The sequence below is a fragment of the Hermetia illucens genome, chromosome 5 (assembly GCF_905115235.1).
Source record: "Hermetia illucens chromosome 5, iHerIll2.2.curated.20191125, whole genome shotgun sequence".
Lineage (NCBI taxonomy): Eukaryota > Metazoa > Arthropoda > Insecta > Diptera > Stratiomyidae > Hermetia > Hermetia illucens.
This window is the reverse complement of record NC_051853.1, coordinates 47471943-47499730: the sequence shown is the minus strand read 5'-3', so window position 1 is coordinate 47499730 and position 27788 is coordinate 47471943. Positions and strand designations below refer to the sequence as shown.

The window sequence follows — 27788 nt, the reverse complement described above, 5'->3', positions numbered from 1 at the left end:
CAGCATTAGATCCCCTTTTTGCGTACGTCTGATATGACTCACACTGCCGTCCAGGTTTATCAATTCCAGATCGGATTTGACTTTCCGAAAAATATCGGCGTAGAACATATTTCCTTTCTTGGAGATAATTATTTATTTATTATTTTATTTATTTATTTCGGTGCGGAACTTCTTCTTCTCTTTCTGCGGCTTCTTGCTACCATATAGGACAACTTAATGTCCCGCATCAGAGCCCTTATATTGGTGGATATTCCGCCCCTCCTTGATGAGTTCATTAATACGTTCTCTTAATAAAAAAATCGCTATTGCAGTTTGCTCCATTTACAACAAGTTCCTTTTCGAGCCCCGCGACGAATCTCGACTGACTAGGGGTTATGTTGCCTTCGGTGATGACCTTCCAAGTTTTGAGTTTTTGCGAGAAGAATCCAGTATGGTTCTCATATCTATTCCACTAAGATCTCTTGTAGCCTTAGATGCTAAAGTAGCCAAGCTTCTCACTACTGCGGCACTCTGATTGCTGGATATTGACGTCCGGAAGTCAGCTTGCCCACTCCCGAAAACCACCGGTACTGGTTAGATTTCTGGGTATTCTTCCCACAGCCAGTTTTTATCCACGAGTGGGCGTTTGCTCCCACCTACCCGGCCAGCGCAAAAGCATAACCATGCCCGCAACATTTCCTGATGCGTACGTGTACATGCCCATAATGCATCCGCCGAGCTTTCCCTTATCCGCACGCAGGGACACTTAGACCTGAAAAGGTTCAATTATGTTTGAAAATTAATATAAGTGAGCAAAAACCACCCCTGAACCACTCCGGTAAGTTTGCTCCCAGGGCAAAAGTAAGCCAACGATTGATGAGCCGCCTTTTTCCTGAATGAAACGGCAATTATCTGCACTTCCTTGATCTAATGTAATGACAAGCTGTGTTCAAGATTCAGTCCGTTTTTGTTTTAAATCTATTTGTATATAACAGTATCTGATTTAACAGGCAAACCCAATTATCGTTATCTCAATCTTTGGTTGGTTTGCAATTGTGAAAGTAATTCTGCTCTGCTCGTATTCCATAGGGATTCGCAAACCGATCAACTGAAGCTTGTATAACCCAAAATTTTTCTCTGCTTTTATTAGAGGAGGAGTAGAGGAGGCAATTGAAACAGGGCCTCCGACTTCCAGACGAAGAATGAAGACGAGTCTGGGAAGCACGTGCTAGTAATTCTTCTGAGCTCTTGTTAATGTTATCAGTATATGTTAAGGCTGATATCTCGCTTTGTTCTCTACAAAGAAGAGTCAGTAGGACCCTACATTGTGGATATTACTTTTTGGCGGCATGCTAAGTCTCATTATCAAGATGCTGTTGTGATAGACTACTTTTTAGCAACGATCGTAGATGTCTGATGTGTGAAAGTGACATTTATTTGGAAGCGACGAAACCCACATACATGAAAGTGAAAAACTTGCTACTGATCAATCTAACTTCCTTTCTGTTGAAAGGATTGGAAAGTTTGGTAAACCAGCTTTTTGCCAGGTGATTTGAAAAAATTAATGTCGTTTTCTACCTCTAGTTAACATGAATTACATGACCCCACCATCGGAGATGCCTTTTTCGCATTTTTTTCACAATGTGCACAATCCCACATCTATCTTGAATATCCTCATTTCCATCCAACGAGGTATTGTCTTTGGTAGTCCGTCAGCGCTTGGAATTACAGAGGGCGGGCGAGTGACTTTATAGTAGATTCTAGATTTAAGGCGTTTCTTGATGAGTCAATCACAAACAACACCACTTCTTCCAGGTTGCGCTAATCACTTTGCCTTCGCACTTTTAACCAGCAATTTTACCAACGGAGCAGTACTCGTGCGCTCAAGTGCCGGCTCTCATGCTGTTCAACTTCTTCCATGGCGTCCAAGTAATCCTTAGAGGTGGCAATGTCCACACAATATTAAGTGCGTAGATCACCAAAATAGAGAAGTTTATTGACATTTTTACTGCGTCCACGAGCTTTTGGCAACGAATCATCGAAACTTTTGTAGAGAGTAGATATCGATGCACCTTTTCTGATGGAATCTTGCAAGCTCCTACGTGTCACCAGTGAAGGTGCCAATATTTAGAGTATTTTCCTGAGATTAGCATAATAGAGTTAGTCCAACTTTATTTTATTTTTCTCTCCCTTTGGTCTCATTTTCGGGTTGTCACAACCTCGACGCATGCCGGATTTTACCTAATACCCTGCAACATCGAACACGTATGCAAAATGGTGTATCATTACATGGTTTGAACCAGACTGTATGAGAGCCCCAGGTCATCAAGGGAAGCTGTGAGGTATGCAGGTACAATACTTGTAGCTGACAAAATTTTAGTAACTGTAAGCGCCCGCTCGAGATACAAAATTTCTCTGATTTCCCGAGCCAGTGGCTCATAGTTTACCTTCTTCTCCTCATATTTGCGTTGAATGTTGCTATTATGGGGGATAGCAAAATCAATAATATACGTGTAGCGACTCGCCTTGTCAACTAACAGCACAACAGGCTTGTTGTATGGAATGTGGTGATCAGTTAGAACTTGCCGGTCCGAATTCAGCAGAACTATTTACTACTGCCTTCGGTTCATATCGGTAAATCGGTCATGCGCCGCTCTTTCATTATGAGCTTTCTATAACCTCGGGAGACGACCACCCCGTCCTGAACGGCAAACATGAATCCTTCCTTCTCAGCAAAGAGCTCCCCAACACACAGTCATCTGTTTGACAAATGGCTACCAAAGGCAATTCACGTGTTTGCCGTACATTGCTTCTATTCATCGATCCGCCCCTGGTCTGACTTCATCCCACTCAGAGGGTTGAAAGATCGGTCCTCCAAGTTCAGTGTAGTCAGCCCCTTATACTTCAGCTGGACAGTGAAAAAAAGTGATTCGACGATACTGAAACTGTTGCCGGCAATACAGCGTAGTGTTGTCGATGCCGTCGCCTCTGCCCTCATCAACTCTTGGTCACCAGTTTCCGCGATGACCTCAAGTCGAACATGCTCGCTGATAATCCCCGGGGTTGTGTCCTACGAGATATAAAGCGGTAGTAGGCTGCGACCCGCTGCTCTTTCACGTGTTTGTACTGCTGAAAATGCTCCACGAATTTCTAATGCAACAAGGAGTGGTATCCATATTTCGTAGTAGGAGCGGATGATAAAGAAGTTCATTTTCTTAGTCCACTTCATCCTAAGCGATCTCAACTTCTCTACCCAAAGCACGTTTTTACGAGGGTTCCCTTCCAACGTATTTAACTCCACTAATTCTTTTATCGCAACCAATATAAACCTTCGTTCAACTGTACCTGATCAGAAAATCTTCAGTCCAATGAACCTGATTAATTTTGGATCTTTTCCATCTTTGACCTTCTTTCCAAGTGGTGCTTCACATCAAATACCAATTGAGACGACCTTATAAAGGTTTCATCTGTTGAAATTTAAATAATATTCCACAACCCTATAATCCGACAAAATTTAATGTTCACAATGTACTTGAAATCTAGAAAAAAGCTCGCTCCAAGCAACTGTTGCGAGAAAAAATCACATCTTTAGAAATATTTCACGACAGAATGCATTTTCACAAGACATCACGAATTCTCCAAACCCACTTTGAAACAGCGCTCGCAACAAAGAACTGTAGCTACCGAAGGAGGAGATGTTATTTTTCACATGTATAATGTGAGATACTGAGCCGAGTGGACGCAGATGCAAGTAACAATAAAAACTTGCTACAAGCCGCCATTAAGTATGCACCGAACAGCCAGCATGATCTCATTTCCATTATTTTCACAATGAAATTGCCATTTTCAAGGTCCCACAATATGAATTTCACTCGAAATTTTCCCATAATAATGAGAGATTTTTCATGTCTTAGGTGTTCGTATCAGCCTATCAGGGGGAATATCTAGGGTATTTCTCGACACCTTTTTATTGTTTCCATATTTTTTTTTCCTTCTTTCGCGGGTATTTCGAAAATAATCTCTGAATATAAATGTTGTTTGATGAACTTGTAAGTATGCAGTATTGTGGTAAAATACGCAGACGCACATGCAAAGCTGCGGATTTTCCGAAAACGAAATTTCGAAAGAAAACACGATAAAGACGCAGGAGATATTCGATGCAGGCATCAATGTTGCTGCACAATAGTGTCAGAAAAAGATGAATTGGATGTTCTTGCAAATATCTTACAATTTAAGAAGCTTGTTTGACGTAATTATGTTGGTGTACGTATTAGGGATTATGTTTGGTTTACTAATAACATAGATTTGAATGAGAATTCTTTGAGGTCATAGTAAACTTTCCAAATTCGATACTTTAGATATTCGGTAGGAACGATGTTGGTGGTAATTTGTTAAACAAACCTTCATTAAAATCGATTTACTGATGATCTGCTATTTTTTTATAGAAGTGGAAAATATCTAGGGATCCATCATGCGACTTTAACCCACTCAAACCACCACTTATCTCCCTCCATGCCCCGCGGAACTATCTATAGAGATTACATCGTGGTGCGAGCTAAGGCTCTATCGCCCTACATCGATGGTGAGAATTGTTCGTTTCCTGTCGCTCCTGGTTCCATCGGTGCTCTAACTTTCGAAGCAACTCCTGAATATAAGCTATAATGCCTTAGGAATCAAGCATTTGTGAAATGGCCGTTTTCACTCGTAAGCAATTCAAGCTGTTCCCTTTAGTTAGTAAATCTCAGTATTATAGTCACCGTGTACCTTCTTCACATCTCCTAACGACCACGAAGGTTGTTTCGTCTGACGTTGTTCGGAATGCTTCCAACTCTTAATGCCCTCAAACGATCAATGGTTGGTAGTTTCATTTTGTACGCCTTAACACCAAGGGCTTTTATCAAAAATGATTCTGGGTATAGTATTATAGATGTAGATTTGCTGTACATACTCCAACGCTGGCTCATTTGGTAGCTACAACTTTTTTCGTTCACATAAGTCAGTTGTCCTTTCACAGTTAATCGATGATCCAATATCTTACCAAGCTATTTTATAAACCGAGTTCTTAGAATTCCCGTTGTGATCTCAATTACTTGTTGATCAGTCTGTCCGAAATTTCACATGCTCATACAACATTCTCCAGATGTTTGTTTATTACTACAATACGTTTATTACTGCAATACGTATCCCAGGAGTTTCCTCCGCAGCACATGCTCGCACATCACATTTCAGGAAAATGGACAGAGTATTGATCCTTGAGGCACTCTGCTGGTTACCAACTATTCAACTGGATCTATGTCAATGTCATAGATGAGCTTGTTATCCACGAAGCAGTCCCTAATGATTCGCTGAACATACGTGGGTGCACCTGCCTGCTGTAGCAATCCTTAAATATGTTTCGAATACGTAAGGTTGAGTATTCTTCATATCGAAGGTGACGACATACCGCCCTGCCTGTGCTTGCAATTGGTTCCTCTAGCAGACTGACCACTGTGTAGATGTCACCCACTGCTGGTCGGGCAGCGCGATAATGCTACTTTGGTATGCCCACTTAGGAGTAGCCTATTGCATTCCAACATCTTTCCATTACTGTTTAGTATAAAATTGGGGCGGCATGATGATAACTCACTACATGGTTTGTCTTTGGTAGTAGCACCAGAATTTGTTTTTTATATAAACTCGGAAAGATACCCGCCTCCAAGCAGCTATTACAAGTGGAAATGAACCATTCTGGCCTTCCCTTTATCGCCACTTTCATGTTGGGTGTTCCTTTCAAACCGCTCGCTCTGGTAGCTTCTAACTTTGAACAAACAACAATAAGCTCGTCAACTATCATAGTTTTTACTTCGCTAAAATACAGGGCCACTCTAAATAGGTAAAGACCACTAACTCCGGCGGACCTCCGTCGAATTATTTCAACTAATATAATCGCTAAAACACCGCAAGAATACATTAAGACTACTAAGCCTATACTTCCTTTGTGAAGGTGCAGGTACTATACTATATTATTAGCAGCGATAATGGGCAGCCAGGAAAATGTTTCATCAATATCACCCCCTATTGTTTGAAGTTGTGCTCTTCCGCTTATTTGACCATACGTTGGATCGTACCTCATCGTCACCGCGGTACATTTCAACGTCGTACTCTTACGTCTAAGGCTGACCTTAGGTGACCAGTATTTCATCAGTCTGGTGTCAGTCTGAATGATAAAATTATGGCAAACTGATCATCTAGAGTATTTTTATTGCAATCACTGATGAACAGATGGGAATAGACTGGCTGGAGTGATGATGAGTTGAGTATACTGCAGTTGTCATTGAATTGCTAACCGAAACTTGACTTCTAGACTTCTAGTTTCAATACATGCAACAAAAGTGGTTTTTTGTCGTTTTGTTTATACTAAACACGTCAGCCCATCCATCATTTCATCAGTCCACTTTTGATGTATTGACTTACAGCAGACTGATGAAATACTGATTGTGTAAGGTCAGCCTAACACTACTTTATGTAGCATTTGCTCAAACCCCACAATTGTTGTTCTTGGCGAAACATAGCAGATATATCCATTTTCAGGTGTTCCAGTTATTCCCTCAAATGAGAATCCTCTTGTCCTTCAAATATCATCGAAACTTGCCAAACCAATTTCCACCAAATAGTCTCCTTCATCATAATCTCATCAGCTATGCCGCGGGCCAGTTTCAGTATGATCTTCTTCTACCCACTGCCACCAATGAGATTTGAAAGGCGATCTTCCGTACGACAGCCCTGTGCTCTAACCATTGAACTATCCGGATACAATCTAAACTGGAACGATATTGCATTTGGCGCTAAAAATTCACATTACCATAAATTCCTCACCTAACGAGAGTGAGAGAGCCGTGAAAATAAATATCGACGGCACAGTTCAATAGAACTGCACTCAGTTGCGGCAGATCTTCACGACAATTTCGTTATTTTTTGGGATCGTTCAACCCTTGTGATGGAGTTTTATTCATGCAACACTAGGGCAAATCGGCCTGAAGCCGTCAAAGCCCTCCTTCAAGAAGTCGAGATTTACAAAGTGCGCATGATTGCAGTCCAGGAAACAATTTGGATTGGTAGCGAAATACGCGATATGAACTCGTATATAATTTGCAAAAGTGGCAAACCGTTGGGTCACAAGGTGTTTGGAGTTCCATTTATAGTGAGCAAACAGCTCAGGCCGCACGTCATCGATTTCAAGCCTATCAACAAAAAGTTCTGTGCGATTCGCATCAGGTCTCGTTTTTTCAACATCTGACTCATCAACGTGCAGACCAAGGGTGAAGTCAAGGAATATGCAGACGGGGGGAAAGACGGGTTTTATGCACACCTGGAGACACTGTTTGCCTCACTCCAACAAACAATGTCAAAATATTCTTGGGGGATTTTATTGCGAAAATCGGAAACGAAAACTGGCATCGGGAACCACTGGAGGAGGCAGCCTCCATGAGGAATGCAATCATCACAGTCAACGATTAATTGACTTCGCCAGCAGTAGAGATCTTGTCGTAAGCTCCGCATGCTTCCCGCACCGGTGCATTCACAAACAGACCTGAAAACCACCAGATGCATATACCGTCAACTAAGTTGACCATGTCCTCACTGGTAAAAGACCGGCGTCCAGTGTATTGGATATACGATCCTATCGAGAAGCAAACTGCAGACTTGGTGAAGGCAATATATCAGTGCTGAATTTCCACAGTGCACCAATCGGTAATCAGCCTTGTCAAAAGCGCAGGGATCTACAGCCGCTCTGGAGCAAAAACTATCACCTATGCTACACAACATTAGCAACATAGATGTACACGTGTTCTGAGGAGAACTTAAAGGCACCATAAAAGAAATCGCAGAGAAGGTTGTGGGATGCAAATTCCAGCGAACGCAAATTGACTGGTTTGACAATTAATGCAAAATATCACTTGGTGCGAAAAATGAAGTCTACAGACAATATATCAAACGTGCAACCAGATCCAAAAGGGAAAAATATGAGGAACTGCAGCGAATTTCGAATAGAATAATCAGACGTAATAAAGACCTAGCTAATAGAAACACCAGACAAGCATTTAGATTAGTATATTACGAACGGTTATCAACCCAGGACTAGCCGCTGAAAGGACAAGGACTTTTTTTGGGGTAGGGTAGGTGAATGCATTTACGTACACAGTGTTGGACTCCCGGTTCGGTACGTCGCCGGACTACCATCTAAACACCTCCCCATCGTCAGAGAGCTAGCCTGGAACCATTTGTCACATTACTTCGGGCTAGTCCCCGAACTCTCCCGCCTTGCGGAGCATTCAAATCAGGGAATTCCTTTCACCAACGGGAGGAGAGAGGAGGAAAGGAACTGTCAGTTCAAGGAACCCCCTGCCATCCGGCTCCTCCACCGGTCGAGTTCTATTTTCTTAGCAACGAGAAGGGCCCGAACGTAATGGGCAACACGGCTCCACCACCTCCAAGGACAAAGATGGAAAGATTACCAACGACGCCAACAGCATCAACAAACGCTGACCCTCTAATTTTGAAGAGCTTCTAAATCCGACACCTGGCGCCCTCATCCAAATAGTCGAAATTGATGACGGTATTGGTGATCCTGGCCCCATTACACATCCTCCAACATCAGAAGCAGTTGATTTCGACGAAATCAAACAAAGCGCCGGGTGCGGACGAGATTTCAGCCGAGCTATGAAAATCCGGTGGAACGGGTCTACTAAATGGCATAACCAATTACTGCTGCGAATCTGGGAGAACGGGAATCCCAGACAACTGGCGTAGGGGAATCATCTGCCCCATCCACAAAAAAGGGAGATAGATTGCGTTATGAAAACTACAGAGGCATTTTACTAGTCTGTTCGTCCTATAAAATAATGACGAAAATTCTGGAGAGTAGAATAACACCATACGCCGAACGACTCATTGGGGAGTACCAAAGCAGTTTCAGGTCGGGTCGCTCTACAATCAACCGGCTTTTTACCGTTAAACTAATCCCGTAAAATTGCTGAGAATACAACGTTACCGTTTATCAAATCTTTGTCAAATTCAAGCAGGCAGCAGCACAGTATAGATAGTGGAGTACTGTACTACATAATGCTGTGAATTGGTATACCAACTAAACTAGTACGACTAAAGAAGATGACTATGACCAACCCCATCTCACAGGTCAGGATCCAGAACAGGTTAGCTGATCCATTTGAAACACGTACTGGTTTGAAGCAGAGCAGCGGAATGGCGTCAACACTCTTCAACCAACCAGCTCATTCGAGTGTCAACGTAAAGGATCTCAAAATCGAATTTGTACACAGCTTTATATATCGTGATAACAGTCTGCCAAAGGACGTTAATGAGACTGACGAGGTCAAGCGAAGAATACAGCTAGCGAATTAGACTTTCTTCTCGATCCTTCCCATAAGGAAATTGAAGTATGTGCACAGAAACACGACGCTCCGCGTGTACAAAACCATCACACGATCAGTGCTCTGCTATGGCTGCGAAACCCTTTGAATTTCCGGAGCAGTTCGCGACAGTGATGGATGGTGCATCTGGTGCAACCATGAGTTATATGAACTGCACGATGAGTTAGAAGGCTCAAAATTCGTTAAACTACAATGCCTTCAGTAGGCAGGGCATGTTCAATGATTGAGCAACGACCGCATGCCTAAAAAGGTTATGAACGGACGAGGTGTTGGCAGAACGGGGCAACGAGGAAGACCGAGAGGATGGTAGGAGAGCACAATATGTACGGCCGCCGAGCAACTACTGGGCTTCCAAGATTGGAGGACGCGGTCACGCGACCGAAATAATTGGAGGCGGCCAAGCTGCAGTGCCACGATGATGATGATGATGCACACTTCGAACATATCTCCGTTATAAGCTCAAAATGTCTTATTTGGTATGCCGTTCAGGCTCGACGCCTTCTTCTTATCTATTCTACAGGAAATTCCCAACAGCTGGTATCTGATTACTGTGGATGTTGTCATTTCATCCAAACGTCTTTGGGGTCTTTGTAGACCAATACTCCTCGCTTTGTGGAGGATTAGCCGTTGCACGATTTTTAGTAGAAGATGAGAGCACGTGCGCTTCGAAGATGTTCGGCCTCCGAGCCATCCGGCCATAACTCTCCAGGCAGCTCCTTAAGGGTCAATGTCTGCCTCTTAGCAGAATTCCTGAAAGCAGTCTTTCCCTTTTCAGATCATTATCAAGAGATACTAATTAACTATCCCCCCCCCCCTACTCCATTATGCTAATCTAGAATCCGTTAAGTAGTAGCATTAAATCGCTTTTGAAGTAAAACAGGGCAACAATCGGGGGAAAGCGCAATCACAACCACACTATCTCCTAGCTATTACAGTCTCAAAATGAACTTCAGCTTGAAGGGCTATATTCAAATTTAACTGTTGCGCTATCGATTATATAATATCTGCAAACTTCTACATAATTTAATTAAATCGATTCAATTCCTTTCTAATGACGGAGTTTTAACACATAAGGATTACGAAATATCTACTCATTCATCTAAATATCACCAAAAATAAATTAGACTCAAAATAGAAACAAAAACATCAACCTTTACAGTACCAAGAGAAACAATCAATTATTTTCTCACTTTTTTCTGCGAAACTGAAATACAAATAAGCCATGATCGAACCCTGAATAGATTATCCATCTCTTACTTCATCTTGGTTACATTTTACAGTAAAGAAAAAAAATCTTAATATATGCCAGATCTCTTTTGCGGCGATCTGAAATTTGGACAACGAATCGAAAATTTTCGGACAATGAAGTCAATCAAGACTTTGACTTAATTTAATGATTACACGATGCCTTTTTATGCTGCGAATGTTATGTCGTAAATGCATGCTGAATTGATACATATTGTGTTTATTTAGAAATGCGCTCATCCTAATGTCACTGACGTACAAATATGGCAAGCATTAGTCCTAATTTACTGTTATGTGAATCCAATGAATAACGAGCGCTCCACCAAAGTTCGCACGGACATTGAGGCCTCGTAATCTTGCAATCCTTGTACTTTAGCAAAAAAAAGTATTCTATGGTTTAGATGCTTCGTTTTAATTTAATCGTATGTTATACATTATTTCCTAACTAAACAAATATTTCGAACAATAACTAAAACCCTTCCCTTCGTTAGTTGTGTACAACTTTTAATGCAATCACATCGAATGCTCTACTTTCTAGATGAAAGTGCTACTAGAAGGACTCTATTTAATATGACTATGACAGTATCGTGCCGGCTTTTCAACAACCTGGTTTTGGAGGATCAAAGATTAAACTCAGTAGAAAAGGCTTGGATCCTTTAAAGCATATCTTAAGGAGCCGAACATCAAAGCTAGTAGGCGGAAATGCGTCCGAAACAACAACAAAAGACAGAAAATATTGGGTAAAATATTGTGTCGGAGGCTTTATCGAAAATTTTGAATCCAACGACTTCATACGCTCCAAAAACACATGATTACCTAGTTGAGTTTTCAACAGTCATGACTCTGCCACTGGACATTACACTGTGGATCGTTCTAAGCGCAGATCCTGTTCAGTTCTCGCCTGCAGATTTTCATCGACATAATAATAGCTATGTTGTTTGTTGACATTTAAATAAAAATATACCCTTTTGCTGACAAAAAACAACAATCTCAGCACACTAACTTCTCCTCTGTCTGTCAGTCATTTTGTTTTTAAAGAGAGGGAAATCTAAGAGATACTGGTCCTATCACGCCAGTGTGTATGATTATTACCCACTAAAACCGCGCACCTTCTATATGCGTAACCGTGCTTGCCAGGTCTTCTCCAATTATACAGTTTCCTCTTGTCCATGTTCTAAGTCCTTTGGGACATCATCGCAATCGGGACAATGAAGTAAATTGTCCAATTTAAACCTGGGGAAGTACTGTCCCCCAGCCCTGTGCGAAACTGAGTGAGATTATAATTCTTGATTGTACAAATTAGCCACTAATAATGGGTGTGTCCAACGAGCCTCGTCTGGGTATTCTTAATGCTGCTGCCATCTTTCACCACCCTAGCAATAAGTGGCCTGTAAGTATTCTGCGGCATCCTCCTTACCAAAGCCACACTCGCTCTGGCTGCGTTATAGTAAGCATACTGCACGTATTGTTTAAAATTGAGTTCCCTGTCTACGTATCTATCCTCATTCCAAAATATTTGGGGCCGATTATTTCACATGGGCAAAACTCAGTATCTTCTAGATAGTATGCCATTGCAACCAGCGCTATATTGTCGGTATTACCTACCACCTAGCCTGCTCCGTAACAGGAAAATAATAAATATACCAATGTTCACGCTATTTCATTGCAGTGGGCCCAATACATAGCGCTATGGGACACTTGCAGAGTCAGCGTAATCCTGGGGTCTGTCATCAGTGTCACACAAGAACTTTCTTTGCGCTAAATAATAATAATAAAATAATGAATTTGATGGCATCAATAGTTGATCTGGATTTATGGAGCCTAAATTGCTGATCTCAAAGTTTTCTTTGCCTCCCAACCACTGGGAGTATTTTATTGTAAATTAGTCGCTTCAACAATTGCCTCGTAGTATTTAAGAGACAAATGAGTCTGTAAGAGGAAGGTTAATCTGGTGGTTTGTTAGACTATGGTGGCAGCGATAGTATCTGCGGCTCTCATGCTGTAGGAAATATCTCCTCGGGTGTACACGCTTTGAACAACTAAAAGAACATGCTTGGTCTAGATTTCTCACCTTGCTTACGCAACCTATTTGGTATGGCGCCGTATTCCAGTGGAAACCTGGAGGGGTCAATCCCTTAATGATTTTCAGCAAGAGAGTTGACCACGTCATTGTGCATACGTGTATAACATATCGCTGCCATTCACGCCTTAGTGAAACAGCGTGTCGATCATGTCTATGCACCTATGCCTACGCCAGCAATGTAATTGTCATATCTCACACATAAAGTAATCTATCCGTTACACTTTCGCCTTTCAGTCACATCGTTGACATCGGTGACGAGTTTGTGCCCCGACCAAGTTCTTTGTTAACTGGCCAGCACACCGCAATGACGAGTCATAGGCAACTTTTTACGAAGGCTCCGGGTAGTAGGGCATATAGCAACACAAAAGAAACACTAACACAAAACAGTCTCAAATTGATCTTACTGTTGAGATAACCGCATATCCACTTAAGATCACAGCATCTTCTGAGATTTTACTTCGCACATTTTGACTACCAAAAGCTTCCTTGCAATCGATAAAGAACAGATTTTTTTTTTTAATTTAAGTTCTCTGGAAAACGTCTCAGATCCACAGATTTTCCACTCAAGTAGAAGTAGCAAATCTGCAAACACTGCAGGTGCTACGATGAAGAACTCTGCGGGAGGGCGTCAAACCCAGCGGTTTTACTCCGTTTAAGTGTATGGATGGCCAAGATGATTTTATTTCTGATTGGAAGTGATTAGCTATGTCATCCATAAAGGGCGAAAGTGTTTCTCCCATCCCTTCAACTGCTCGCCATCGTAGACGAAAAGTCGACCGTTATACGCGTCATAGGATCATCGAAAGATTTGCGACCACATGCAAGTTCTTTCTTGATGTCTTATACACTTCTGAAATCATTGAGATCTACGGCAACTAGCGCTTCTTTCACCAGCGTAATAACAATTCCCTTTCATCACGGCGAATAATACGTTAAGCTTCCTGGAATTGTGCACCGTTACCTCCACCATTGTTCGCAGCGATCAATAAAGTCTTTAATCTCTTCTGTTCGTCGATCCTCTTTGATCCTTCCGCTGTCAATAAAATCTTGTGACGCCCCTTCAAAACCTAGCCGGCGACCTGCGTAGCACCCGGGAAAATTTTTGATGGCTCCCAATGCTGATCAGTCCCTTTTATCACCCAGATTCAGAAAACTGCTAAATCTACTGCTGATCACGAGGTGGCCAATCTGATTGCTCGTTTAGTGTCAGTCATTCACGACTTCAGGGCCAGCTTTGTACTCGAACAATATACAACCAATGACCAAAACCGAGTTTCCCCATCCACATGTCCAGGCAAAGGACTGTCAGAGCTACCTTTTCTTTCGCCTATCACGATCAGAATGTCATATTTAGGAAGCTTCCCCTGAATTCACAGAAAGCATTATCTTCTACTATATCGTATATATTTCCGTCTTTGTAAGCTCTGTTGGCTGACAACAACCGTGCGCGGATTTCATCATCGTAACTGTTATCGGTTGTGATTTTCGACCCTAGATAGGAGAAATTGTCAACGGTCTCAAAGTTGTATTCTCCTATCCTTATTCTTGTTCGTGTTTGTGTTTGAGCAGTGCAGTTTGATGTTGTTGGTTGATTCGTCTTCGGTGCTGACGTTGCCACCATATATTTCGTCTTGCCTTCATTGATGTGCAGCCCAAGATCTCGCACCAATCGCCGCCTGCTCGATCTGGATGAAGGCAGTTTGTACGTCTCGGGTGGTTCTTCCCATAATGTCGATATCGTCAGCATAGGCCAGTAATTAGGTGGACTTGAAGAGGATCGTATCTCTTGCATTTACCTCAGCATCACGGATCACTTTCTCGAGGGCCAGGTTAAAGAGGACGCATGATAGTGCATCCCCTTGTCGTAGACCGTTGTTGATGTCAAAAGGTCTTGAGAGTGATCCTGCTGCTTTTATCTAGCCTCGCACATTGGTCAGGGTCAGCCTAGTCAGTCTTATTAATTTCGTCGGTGTGCCGAATTCTCTCATGCCCGTGTACAGTTTTACCCTGGCTATGCTATCATAGGCGGCTTTAAAGTCGATGAATAGATGGTGCAACTGTTGTCCACATTCCAACAGTTTTTCCATCGCTTGCCGCAGAGAGAAAATCTGATCTGTTGCTGATTTGCCTGGAGTGAAGCCTCTTTGGTATGGCCCAATGATGTTTTAGGCGTATGCGACTATCCGGCCTAGCAAGATAGCGGAGAATATCTTATAGAAGGTACTCAGCAACGTGATACCTCTATAATTGCTGCACTGTGTGATATCTCCCTTTTTATGTATGAGACAGATAATGCCTCGTTGCCAATCGTCAGGCATTGATTCGCTGCCTCATACCTTGAGCACAAATTGATGAACCACTTGGTGTAACTTGTCGCCTCCATATTTATTCAATTCGGCCGTAACTCCATCGGCTCCTGGCGACTTATGATTTTTTAGCCGATGAATTTCACGGACTGTTTCTCCTAAGCTTGGTGGTGGCAGTATTTGCCCGTCGCCTTCAGTTGGCGGGACCTCCAACTCGCCGATGTTCTGGTTGTTCAGTAGCTCATCAAAGTACTCAACCCATCGCTCCAATATGTCCATTCTGTCGGAAATCAGATTTCCCTCTTTGTCTCGGCAGGATGAGCATCGAGGTGTATAAGGCTTCATCCTGCTGACTTGTTGGTAAAACTTCCGCGCCTGGTGCGGTTGCTCCCTGTACTTTTCTAGTTCACAGACTTGTTGGTTCTTCCAGGCATCCTTTTTCCTTCTGTGAAGTCGCTTCTCCGCTCGACGGAGTTCGTGATAAGTCTCTGCGCGTGCCCGCGTTCTTTGAGAATGCAACATTACTCGGTATGCAGCATTCTTCCGTTTCGTTGCTAGTTTACAGTCATCGTCAAACCAGCCGTTCCGACTCCTTTTGCGGCTGGGGCCAAGTATATTTGTGGCCGTATCCATGATAACGTTCTTCAGGTGGTTGTGAAGATCATTTGTTGATGCTTCATCTCCAGGTCCTCTGTTGACTGCGGTTATTGCGGCATCCATTTCCCTCTTATAGGTGTCGCGGAGGGTTGTGTTGTGGATGGCTTCAGTGTTCATTCTCACCTGATTGTCAGAGGGGATTCTAGGTGGTATTGTTATTCGAGCTCGGAGCACCATGCCAAGGAGATAGTGATCGGAGTCTATATTGGCCCCCCTATATGTTCTGACATTCATCAAGGCTGAGAGGTGGCGGCGTTCGATCAGCACGTGGTCAATTTTGTTGAAAGTGGTCCCGTCTGGAGAGGCCCACGTATGCTTGTGGACCGCTTTCCGCGCAAACCAGGTACTTCCAACAACCATTTCGTGTGGCACTGGTAATTGAATAATCCGCAGTCCGTTATCATTTGTATTTTCGTGTAAGCTATGGGAGCCAACGTATCGCCTGAATACGGGCTCCTTCCCTACTTGGCTGTTAAAATCCCCAAGTATGATTTATGATATCAAAATCTGGGACAGGCTTCGAGGGTTCGTTCTACTGCCTCGTAGAAGGTATCCTTCTCCGACTCTGCAGTCTCCTCTGTAGGAGCGTGAACGTTAATGAGGCTTATATTTCTAAACTTGCCTCGCAAGCGCAGAGTGCATAGCCGTTCGCTTATGTTTTCAAAGACGATAACAGCAGGTTTCATTTTTTGGCTGACTAAGAAACCTACTCCGAGCACATGGTTTACTGGATGACCGCTATAATATATGGTGTAACGGCTCTTCTCCAGGAAACCGGTCCCTGTCCATCGTATCTCTTGTAACGCTGTTACATCAGTCCTGTATTGGGACAGGGTATCAGCTAGCTGCTCATCAGCTTTATCTCTGTACAGGGAGCGCACGTTCTATGAGAAAATGCGCAAATTGTTATTCCATTGTCGTTGCCGGGTTCGTCGTTGTAAGTTCCATCCTGTCCGAGGCTCCTTTCGTGGCTTCGTAACATTGGTTTTCCGTGTAGGGTTGTCAGCCCTACCCAACCTCCAAGCTGGAGGACCAGTTGGTACAATTTATCCCGTTTTTAGGCGCGGGAGACTCGCCTTCATGCTTCTCCGTCTGCAGCTTTTCGTTATGAAAGAGCTCCCAGTAGTCACCACATGGAGGTGGAGATAGGGTTTGGTAGTAGAGCTGTTGGTGTTGGTTCAGCAGGCATTTCCCAGGTTTTATGCTCCATCATGGGTACCAATCCACGTTTCGCCCTGAGACCTATACTACTCTTTGTTTTACTAAAGACACTATTAAGTGTATTGCCTCAAACCCTCTTCCTTTATCTGGGCTTGGGAGCAGCATTTTATCTAAGTAGATTTGCCAAGCTTATGCCGCTATTCTAGACAATATTACTTTTTTTGGATTTCTCTGGATTATACAAAACATAATTTGGTACTCAGATGTGGTAGCTAGGAAGACGGTGTGTCCGGTCGACAGGACCAAAAGCAACTAGCCGAGGAGAAACTCCACGTGTTAGAACCGGGATACTCACTATAGTTTGCTGCGGTGATTTAGTAAGCGAATTCACAAAGGCCTAATTAGGCCCCCTAGTGGAAGCTTCATGAGGGTTGTCGTTACGTTCAACCGAACAGAGACCTTCGGGCCTCCAACATGGTATTGCGTTTCAACACCGATGTCGTACTCCGTGCAGTACATAGGTCTTGCATTCACCAGTATGAATAAACTGAGCCATGCAATAATCGTTGGCACAATAATCCAGTTGGATCAGGGCCTTGAAGTGTGTTAAAGCACTTCATTCAAGATGGTAACGGTATATTACAGGATTACAGTACCCTATAGGAGGCAATGTGGTCAGTATTGCGCTCGCCCGAGATTATTATTCTGATTTGACTCAGGTACTCATTCACAGCTGAGTCGACTGGTATCCGACGTCAAATCACGTATAAATCCCATTGCCACCAGTGAGATTTGAACCGCGACCTTCCGTACAACACCCTTGTGCTCTGACCACTCAGCTATCCGGACAGTTTAATAAATCTGCTTAAAACCATACCAACTGTTCATTAAATGACTAACCTAATGTTTAAACAACGGTAACAATCTAGCTCCTCAGGCTGAAAAGATTTGGACAGTATCACTGAACAATGTACTTTATAAATATATTTAATTGCCTTTTTTCTTTGCATATTCAAAACCCGTTCATATCCATTCTTTTTCATTTCAGACCACTATGTAAACAACATAGATTGAACGCAATCTAAGGAGATTCGTATTTCACTTTGTGTATCGAAAGCAAAGTTTGTCACGGTAAGTTTCACTACAACAGTTTCTCTAATGTAATATCGATATTTCCGAATATGTTGAATCATTAATTATCTGATGGTGTAACATCGCGGTATGAATGAACATTGTATTGGATGTTCTCAACTGAAAGATTTCAAGCATTCCTGACCTCCTCATCGATGACAATTTATCACCAAATATAGACATACACCTACCACATAATAACAGTCTTAATCCACGTGCCATTTTACTACCCAAAACTTGTAGCTATTTTTCACACTTCAAGCTTTTGCTTCAACATCGTTGGCCCCTGACAGTGTAATTCATACAAAACGCTGCATTCAACTCCATTGATTAATGGGTCCAAATACTTTTGCTTAAAATTTTACATCTTTCCATCCGTTATCAATCACTCATCTGCAACAAAACTAATCCTCCGAGAGCATGTTCAACAAACCTAATCACAAAAGGCGATTAGTTGAAATGTTGCTTGTCGACTCTATAATCTCCAAGATCCATCAATTATGCTCTTATTGAATAGTTCAAATATTTACAAGCAGCGAACGAGCGCCAGCAGCGTATTGCCGCCATTAATGACGAAACGAAAACAAACAAGAAACAACCCAACAAATGTAAATCGGCGGCATACCGCCAGAGTCAGCGGCATGCTCAGCCATCCGGGCCATCTACAACACTTGATGCTCTCATCTGACATTAAAGTTCAATTAGTCCATTAAGATGCTGCCGCAAGTGAAGCGGAATAGGCGCTAGGCAGCGTACGCAACTACCGTTTAAACTTTCCATATCGCTAGCTCTTGCGGGCTCTCAACTTTACCGCCATGCCAGCGAGAAGAAATGAAGGCCACCACAATAGAATAATTGAAGCAGTGTAGTATGATAATAAGATGACTTTCATTAGTTTAATTCATTGAAACGGTTTTTTCCGCTAAGATTTGAGACAGAAAGATAAGTAAATAACTTTCGGTTTTAGACAATGCACACGATATCACTTCTTGTGTTCGCATCACTCATGGATGATGGTTTTGATAACGTGGGTAGATGCTTGCTTGAGGAAAGTAGATTAGAGGATTCTTGGCAAGTCTTGAGAAGAAAGTAAGACAGATAAAATCTCTAAAGGTTTCAAACGATCTCGATATGGTACCCAAAGTTAATGCCCTACAAAGATATAAAATTTTAGCAGCAAATCAAGAATCCTAAGCTTAATTTTATAGAATCGTATTTATTCTTAGGATCTACTCGCTTTGGTTTGTGAACTATCAAAGATAACTTCCAATGCATCACTGCCTGTAAAATGAAAGACTTGAGCCAGAAACTCGAACGAACTGTTATCTAAAATAAAAGACTGAAGCCAACAACCCGAAAAAAAATTGACGAATCAGTAAAAACATTTTAACATTTTTTGAGATTATGAGTAACTATGAACTTAAATTAGAAAGGTGACCTAAAAGACGTAATATACATACGTATATTGGTCAGCACCTATATGCAAATTGACGGAACTAGGGTTAACGGGTGCCGACTTGTAATCTGTAGGTGAATGGTAACCGGGTTCTTTCTATATTTAGTTTGTAGTCGCTTCATAGTTGCTACTTTGAGTTCCATTAAATTACCATGGGAGTGGAATAGAAAAAAAAGTATAAACAGAGGCATAAATTAGAATTAAAAAGAAACAGAACTATAATTAGAAAGGTTCCAAAAAAAGTTTAACATTTCTATATGTTCCAAATGCAGGTGCCGCGATTGTAATTAGCTCAACTGTATATTAGCTTATTAAACTCATAACGGCATGAAGCTAACATTGAAGAAAGGCTTTGACGGTCACGATTTACTTAATCGACTGAACGTGCAAATATTATCCTGGAACCACACTAAGAGTCAAGCGCTGTATGACTGTTGCTCTTTGCTATTTCGTTCTCATTAAATTCAGTTTACTAGTAGAACCCAAATCTTCCACTAATCAAATAGGAAGGTGTGACGATGGTTCCCGGTTGCTTATCTCCACTAGGAAACTGTAACTGGCTTTTCGGTTGTACTAGGGAGTGCCCTCCTATTATTATTCTGTTACGGAATGTTTCACTGCATCCTTATAGAACTATTGTGCCCCTTTTAGTGGTTACAGTGTACCTATTACCTATAGTATATCAACCAAGCCTATATATAGATATCCCTAGTTTTCCGTGGTGATAGTTTAGTCGGCAGTGACCAGTGAGAATTCCCACTATGATTCGGAGGCTCTTTTTGGTGAGGTTTAAACAGTCCTTTGTGCGCTTGAGTTCGTATCACCAATAAGCACCCTGAACTGCTCCATTCTTGGTAGGCTCGTCCATTATAGTTCCGCCAGTCGCTCCTCTTCATTTTTTAATGTCATAGTCTTGCACCCATTTCCGATTCCACAGGAGGGTTCTGGCCCATGTATCCATTGGCTCCAAGTATATTTTCCTGGGACAATAATCCTGGCACCCGCCCCCTATGCTGTGCGAGATCCTTCAGTGTACCAAATAATCAGTAACTGGTTTATACCGTATGTCACAGCCACGCTCTCTTAGTTTGCTTTGTTACAGCACCGTATTTCAAACTTTCCAATGAAGTGAAATCTGGTTGTCATATTATCCCTTGGTATCAATAATTCGGGGTACCGCCTCACTATGCACCCGGCCATCCTGAAGATTGCCCTCCTTGCTGCATCTGTATGCACAAATAGAGAGGAGTTTGTATAGCCTTCGTAGCTTTCCGACAAGTGTTTCCTCCTATGTTCCAGAACCTGTTCTGTTTTTGGGCCATCAATATAAAAGTCCACAGTATTCCCTACCTGACATGATCCTGGTCTATCCCGGTTTTCTCTGCTCTGAACCTCAACACTTTTTATTTCCTATCACCGGGATATATGGCTATCCAAGAACCAGAAGGCAATACAAAAAATCAAGGTGTCCGGATGGTTCAAGTGATTAGAGCACTGGACTGGACAGAAGGTCACGGATCAAACCTCACTGGTGGCAGAGGGACTCGTTATCCTGTCTGGATGACGGATTCCAGTCGACTCAGCTATGAATGAGTACCTGAGTCAAATTAGGGTAATAATCCCGGGCGTGCGCAATACTGACCGCATTGGCTTCTCCTCCTCCTGCAGTACGCTACTGTAGTGTACCGTCACGGTCTTGAATAAAGTGCTGTAACACATTTCAAGGCCCTGATCCAATAGGTTTGTCACTCCAACGATTATTATTATAATGCTCATTTCTCAAGTATTCTTCTCCCCTGGCATTTGGTGCTACGTCTACGTCTTGGCATTAACGCATCATATGCTCCAAATATGATACAAACAACTTACCTAATTTTTCCTCTGCGGTGCCTAGTGACGCATGGTTGTTTACGAATATCTGCTATTTTTTCCGACGTGATGCTATGTTGTGTATATGTCCCTGAGAAGTCACACCGTAGTGATGTATTGTACTCGATTCCCCCGTCTAATGGAGCATCCCAGACTCTTTTATTAACCACAGTGGATTAGTGAATGTGGTTTTACCCGCTGCAACTATATTACACCACCAGCAAAAATCCGATGTCTAATGCATCTGTAGGCGATCCATAAGTGGAGCACCCACATAGGAAGTTTTCCGTGGGCTGCGTGTACTCGATATAGAATAGACACATAATAGCTTGGGATACTTCTATCTGCAATACGTGCCTAGCTTCCTGCTTTTCGACAGGATAAATGTTACAGTGTGTTGATCTGGTTTACCTGAGTTTGGTGTGCCCATTTAGTCTTTGCCGCTTGTCCTTATAAGAAGGCCGTTTCCAATTTTTGGCGGCAGCATCACTCGTGTAGTCACTCTTAAGATAACAAACTCTTCAGCAGTTTTTATATCGTTTTATATTATCCTAAAGAAACTCTACTCTACTCCAGAACCTGTTTTGTTTTTGAGCCATCAATATAGAAGACTGGGGCAGGAAATAGCCCCTCATGATCATGGTCTGCCCAGCTTTCTCTGCTCTTGAGGCTAATTGTTTATCTCCTATGCAAGAATCAGATGGAAGTGCACAAAATGCATCTAGTTCTGGCATTGGTCTGTGTCCTCTTGGATCTAAATGAATTTATCTTGGAGCTTCTATTGCAGTGCTCTATCTAAACGAGCGCAAATTGAATGCTGCATCCATAATCTTGTCATTGCGCAAGCAATACCCAATATGCATATCTCTACCCCTGATCAGCGTTTACACTGGTCAATTAAAGTCGTCAGGAGATATCACTAGGATTTCTTTCTGGAGTGAGTTTAATGTTGTCTCATTAATGCACATTAAATGGAAATGCAAAATCCTTAGTAATTATGCCTTGGCTTCCATCCAGGCTGCAATATTTTCGTCCATAAACATCCAGGCAGGATGATGAATGCCACTGTCACAAGTACTTTGTGGTGTACTCCATATCCCAAAACTGATTACAGTCTGGACTAAACTAGATCGTAAAGTTGCGTGGGAATACTCCTTCTCCTTTCGATCAGGTTTTTATGGCTAACCCTGCATTTAATAGAAAATTAATTGGCTTGATCTTATCAAACAAAATTAATAACAAAGAAGAGGAGAGCACTTTTACATCTATTTTATATCACAATCATATATGGTTGCTATTTACCCCTTGGTAAATCAAAAACACCTACCTTCAAGGACCTGTCGAGACATCCGCACTCTACGTCTACTGTTCCGCGTCAAGTGCTCTTGGGGCGACTCAAATGTCGGTCAACTTAAAACAGTGGGTTCCACTGCAGGATGTAGCAATGTCGCCTCTCTTTAATTTATGATGTATATATTGCCGCTTTCCGACCAAGAGTAACTGGCCTTTGTCCGAAATAGTATTTGGCCAGCGTACCCCGACGGTACATCGCAAACAAATGTTGCTTTCCAGTAACAACGGACGTCACTTTCCATGTGGTACTGTCATATAGAAAGACGGACAGAATTTTAGCACAGAACAGTCTCAACTTTGGCTTGTTGTGGAAATAGCTGCATTTCCAAATTTTTAGGCAGCAATAGCGAGTGTGTCATGTCGGGATAACTCTAGTCGTTAGAGAGTTGGGCTGTCGCAGCAGAAGGTCGTGATTCAAATCTCACTGGTGGCAGAGGGATTTGTTACCGTGGCTGCATTCCGGATACCACTCGACTGTGAATGAGTGCCTGAGTCAAATCGGGATAATAATTTCGGGCGAGCGCCATGCTGACCACATTGCTTCCTACACTGTGCCGCTGCGGTCTTGTAGGAAGTGCGCTAACACACTTCAAGGCCCTGATCCAATATGGATTATTGTGCCAACGATTATTATCATTATTAACAGCGAATGTGGCGCTGCAAATATCATTTGTCCAAGGTCCATGACACGGCGAGGGAGTAAACAGGTGTTGTCAACGTAGTCGAGGTGTTTGAAGAAAGATATCATACTCCATTCCTTCCACGCGCTCCAAGCAAGTCAGCATGAAGAACTTTACTGATAATAAGAATAACTAATATCGGTGACAAGATGCAACCCTGGCTTTGGACCTCGACTCTGACACTATGACGCTATGCATATGTTGCTCTGATAATAGTTATTATTTTCTCCGGAATGTCTTCCTGCATAGATCACAACAGATACACTCCCTGTTCAAGCTGTCGAAAGCTTTCTGGAAATCAATGAAGAGAAGCTGATACGAAGATCTAAACTTGGCGCACTGTTCCACAATGGTTCATAGGATGTTTATATAATCAATGCAGGAGGATGGAGAGGGGAAATCAGCATGTTCTTTGTCGATCAAGCATTCAAAGTGTTCTTTGATGCGTTACAGAATCATTTTAGTTATCCATCGCAACACTTAAAACGGGTGCCCCTCTTTGAAATGTTATGACCATCGCCTTCTTCCACTCTCTGGGAAAAGTTTCGGATTCCCAGAATTTCTGAACGAGTAGAAGTAGCCGATCTGTAGGTACAGCGTTATATAACGCAGCAGCTTTACTCCGGTCGAGATGATCGCACCATCCGCATGATACTGCGTATCCACATCTCACTGCTACTAGTCATTTCAAACCCCAGATGCGGAAATTCACCGGATGTTATGTTGTTAAGAACCTTGTTTCTTCCACCTCTTCAGTTGTTCGTCATTGTCGATGAAGAGTCGACCGTTAACGTCCAACACAAGACCATCGAAAGGTTTGTAAGCACATGCAAGTTCTTTCGTGATGCAGTATACACTTCTAAAATCATTATGACCTGCGGCACATCCCACTTGCCTCAGCAGCAAATAACAAATTCCCTTTTGTCACTGTGCACGGGGAAGTTCAGGGTAGTCTTCCTGTGATTTTTCACATTATCGAAGTTCGAGCGAGTCACGCTCGCAATCACTCGCAATGATCAATAGAATATTCAATCCCTTCCGTTCATCAATCTGCTTTCACGATTCCACAGTCAGCCAAATTATGCGATACCACTTCGGAATGTGGCCGACGGCTTGCGTAGCACCCGATAAAAAGCATTTTTTATGATGGCCCAATGCTCATCGATCCCACATGAGTTTCTCATGGCATCTGTCACCAGTAGTCACCAAGATAACTGACCAACTGTCGAATAATAGCTGGATAATAGAAACGGTCGAAGATGAGCTCGGGGGCTCGCGGCCTTCCAACTGTGCCAGAAGTGGCGAACCCAACACACAAACGAACAAAAAGGCCATCAGATAATGATACCTTTCGAGGTCTATGAATTGTAACCCAACTGACCTTATGGCAGGTTCTGTGATTGAAGAATGTGCTACCAATGATGTGTCAGCGGAACCTTCAACCATTATCGTTTCGGTAGTGGAGACGGTGTTTCTCCATCACATATCCGAACAAGCTGTGGTTGGAGCCCACCTTGCTATTCAGATCACCGATCAAGATCACAATGACATCTTTAGCAAGGCTCTACTAAACTACGGTCAATTGAGCCGTAATTTTGCAGAGTCAGAAACCGCTCTCAGGTGAGAGCGCAGCTTGTGGCAGCCATATTTAGCATTCCGCCACCGAATTCACGTCTGCTGCCTCTAGGCTTTCTAATATACAAAAGCACATTGTCGCAGGGGAAAAAGGAATACTCTCCACCATCCTATTTCGTTTAACTCTGCGTACATCGTCGGAATTCTCGTTCAAGTTTGACATAGCATTCTGAGGAACCTCGCTAACTTGGTCGAAAAGCGTCCACACATTCCAAAAACCAATCATCGTCCATTTTCGATAGCCGAAATGCATAGCCCTATCCAAGGCGTTGTCGACTTTTCGGTAACAATAAAGTTTCAAAATTTGCAGGTTGCTAGGCCAGCAATTTCTATCCTATTAAGTGGGAATTGGCAGACCTCAGCGCAAAACCGTGTCTGGAGTCCCTTATTAAGGTAGGCCTAGACCGGATATCGGTTGTTGCGCCGTTGGTGATGATGAAGTGGAATTTCACGACAAGAACGACAACTTTGAATATATTCTTAAATCCTAACTCATAGGACATCAAAGTTACCTAAATCTTCTTCTTTTTCTTCAGTCTTTGTCCCGTTCACAAGCGAGGTCGGCTTGTCGTGATCGGTTTCGAAATTTTGTTTTATCAAAAGCCTAACCCGGGTGCAATCGCGAGGCTTTCAAATCCCCATCTAGCATATCCAGCCACTGTTGTCTGGACCGGCGTTTTGGTCGATTACCATCGACTTCGATATTCAGACCAATCTTGTCGAGTGAATTCTTATTAGCGCTAATTACGTCAACATACCATCGGAGACGCCTCTCTTGCATTTTTTCCACGATCGGTGCAACCCCATATCGACCGCGGATATCCTCATTTCGGATGTAATCGACACGAGTCACGCCCCTAGTCTTCGTCTCCATTACTGCAAGACGCCGTTCATTGTCTTTTATAATCGGCAAACACTCGACATTACGGTAAATTTTAGATTTAAGACGTTCATTGATACGTCGATCACAAAGAACACTAGTTGTGGAACGCCACTCCATTCATGTTGCGTGAAGTAATTTCACAACGCAATTCTCCATTGGCTGATTGAATTGACCCCGCTCAGTTCTGCGCAGGCCAGTGCCGCTGACAGTGATAGTGCCTGTTTAATGGGGATTGGTCGTCAAAAATTCAGCTTTAACAGATTCAATTTGTTGTATGAGGTGATCATTCCATTTTTGGACAGGCTGCTCGAGATCATTTTTGCTTTTAAACGCTAGGAAAATATCATCTGCAAGAAGCTACATATACACCGCTGTATTGCTTCTGCACTAATGCTGAACGTTGAACAGTTTCCATAACAAGAACCAAAAGGAGTGGTGAACACCAATAGAGATACATGCCACACTTCGAACTTTTGAGATCGTGGTAGAGCAATTTAACCCAGCGCACTGTTATTAGATGTTGCCGTAGAGCATAGCAGGAGGGTCCGTGTGGCACACGATCAACCGCTATCTCCAGATGCAGAAATGCAATGGAAAGAGGGCGATGTTTCTCACAGTGCTTCTCCATGAGTAACCGCGCAGAGTCTATTATGCCAGTAGTTCCACAGTTCTTGACAAACCCAGCTGGATTCATAGTTTTTTGAGTGATCTCTGAATATGGTTGTGAAGAGTGCGTTCAAAAATCTTCATACTGTGGGAAAGTAACCTTCGCTTTCTAGAGGTCAGATGCGATGTCGTTAGGTCATATGAATTTCCCAGATTTCATTCGTTTTATTGCTTCGTCGACGTCAGTTGCGCTGACAGTTAAACACTTGGGTGTTTAACGTAGGTACCTGTCGCGGAGACTTAATCCTACGGTCCTCTTCAGACATGGATTGATTTTGTAACCACAATCAGAGCCCCGCTGAGACAAGCAACAACGGTACCAGTCTATACCAAGTGCATGGCTTAGAATTCATACTGGTGGATGCAAGAATTACCTAAATTTCTACGGAACTAAGGAGTACGGCACCCGTGTTGAAACACAACACCACGCCGAGGCCCGAAGGTCTCTTCTCGCTTGAGCACAACCACTATGAAATTCCCACTAGGGGGCCAACCGCAAACAACCGAGCTGTACTCACATACAACAGGAGTTCACCCGAAGTATGAGAGTCCAGGGGCTATCCCGGTTCCCATGGTACCAGTATACCCCTGGTAAGGTTTCGTGACCAATTTGCCACTTCAGATGAGTCCCCGTGCAGACTCGGATCTGATCGCCCTAATTAGGCCTTTGGAGCATTCGCTTACTGCATCACGGACGGCAAACCAAAGTGAGTACAGCGTCTCCCGGTGCCACCACTATGGAGGTTCTCCTCGGCCCGTCTTCCTCACCGTTGACAGGTGGAATTGCTCCAAATGTCGGCAATACTTGTAGAAGCGGAGGATAAACTATTCTTCTGTGGGAATCTGCTCGCAATATTCTCGGCATCTACCCGTCACGGCTCGACGGTTGGTAAGCAAAGTACCATTTTGACATAAATGCAACAGAAGTGTTCCATATGCTTTGTGCGTACGTGTCGATTTTTGGCAAGTCTATACAGATCTCTCTTGCCATCCCGAGTATCCAGTTTATCGTAAAGATTTTTGTAATGGATCGCTCGAGTGACAGCGATTGCTTCCTTTGCTTCCCGGTTGGCACTCTTATAAATGAGAGGCGTTTCTTTTCACAGACCTTCATTTGAACATGGTCATTCCAGAGCAAAGTATCTCAGTTAATGAACCACTTATCGGGCTTAGTGACCCCGAGGGTTGCAGAAGCCGCTTTATGGATCGCGTCTTTCATTTGATTCCACGATTATTCAACATTCGTAAAGGCTAGT

The 27788-nt window shown here is 42.9% G+C and overlaps 1 protein-coding gene across 1 annotated transcript in view; it reads left to right on the top strand.

Moving 5' to 3' along the window:
- LOC119657371 (adhesive plaque matrix protein) overlaps positions 1-27788 on the top strand; it is a 226237-nt gene that overhangs the window by 138658 nt on the left and 59791 nt on the right. Inside the window, exon 3 of the mRNA XM_038064254.1 lies at positions 17908-17990. The gene's annotated coding sequence lies outside the window, so the exon portion shown is untranslated. The remainder of the gene's footprint in view (positions 1-17907; positions 17991-27788) is intronic.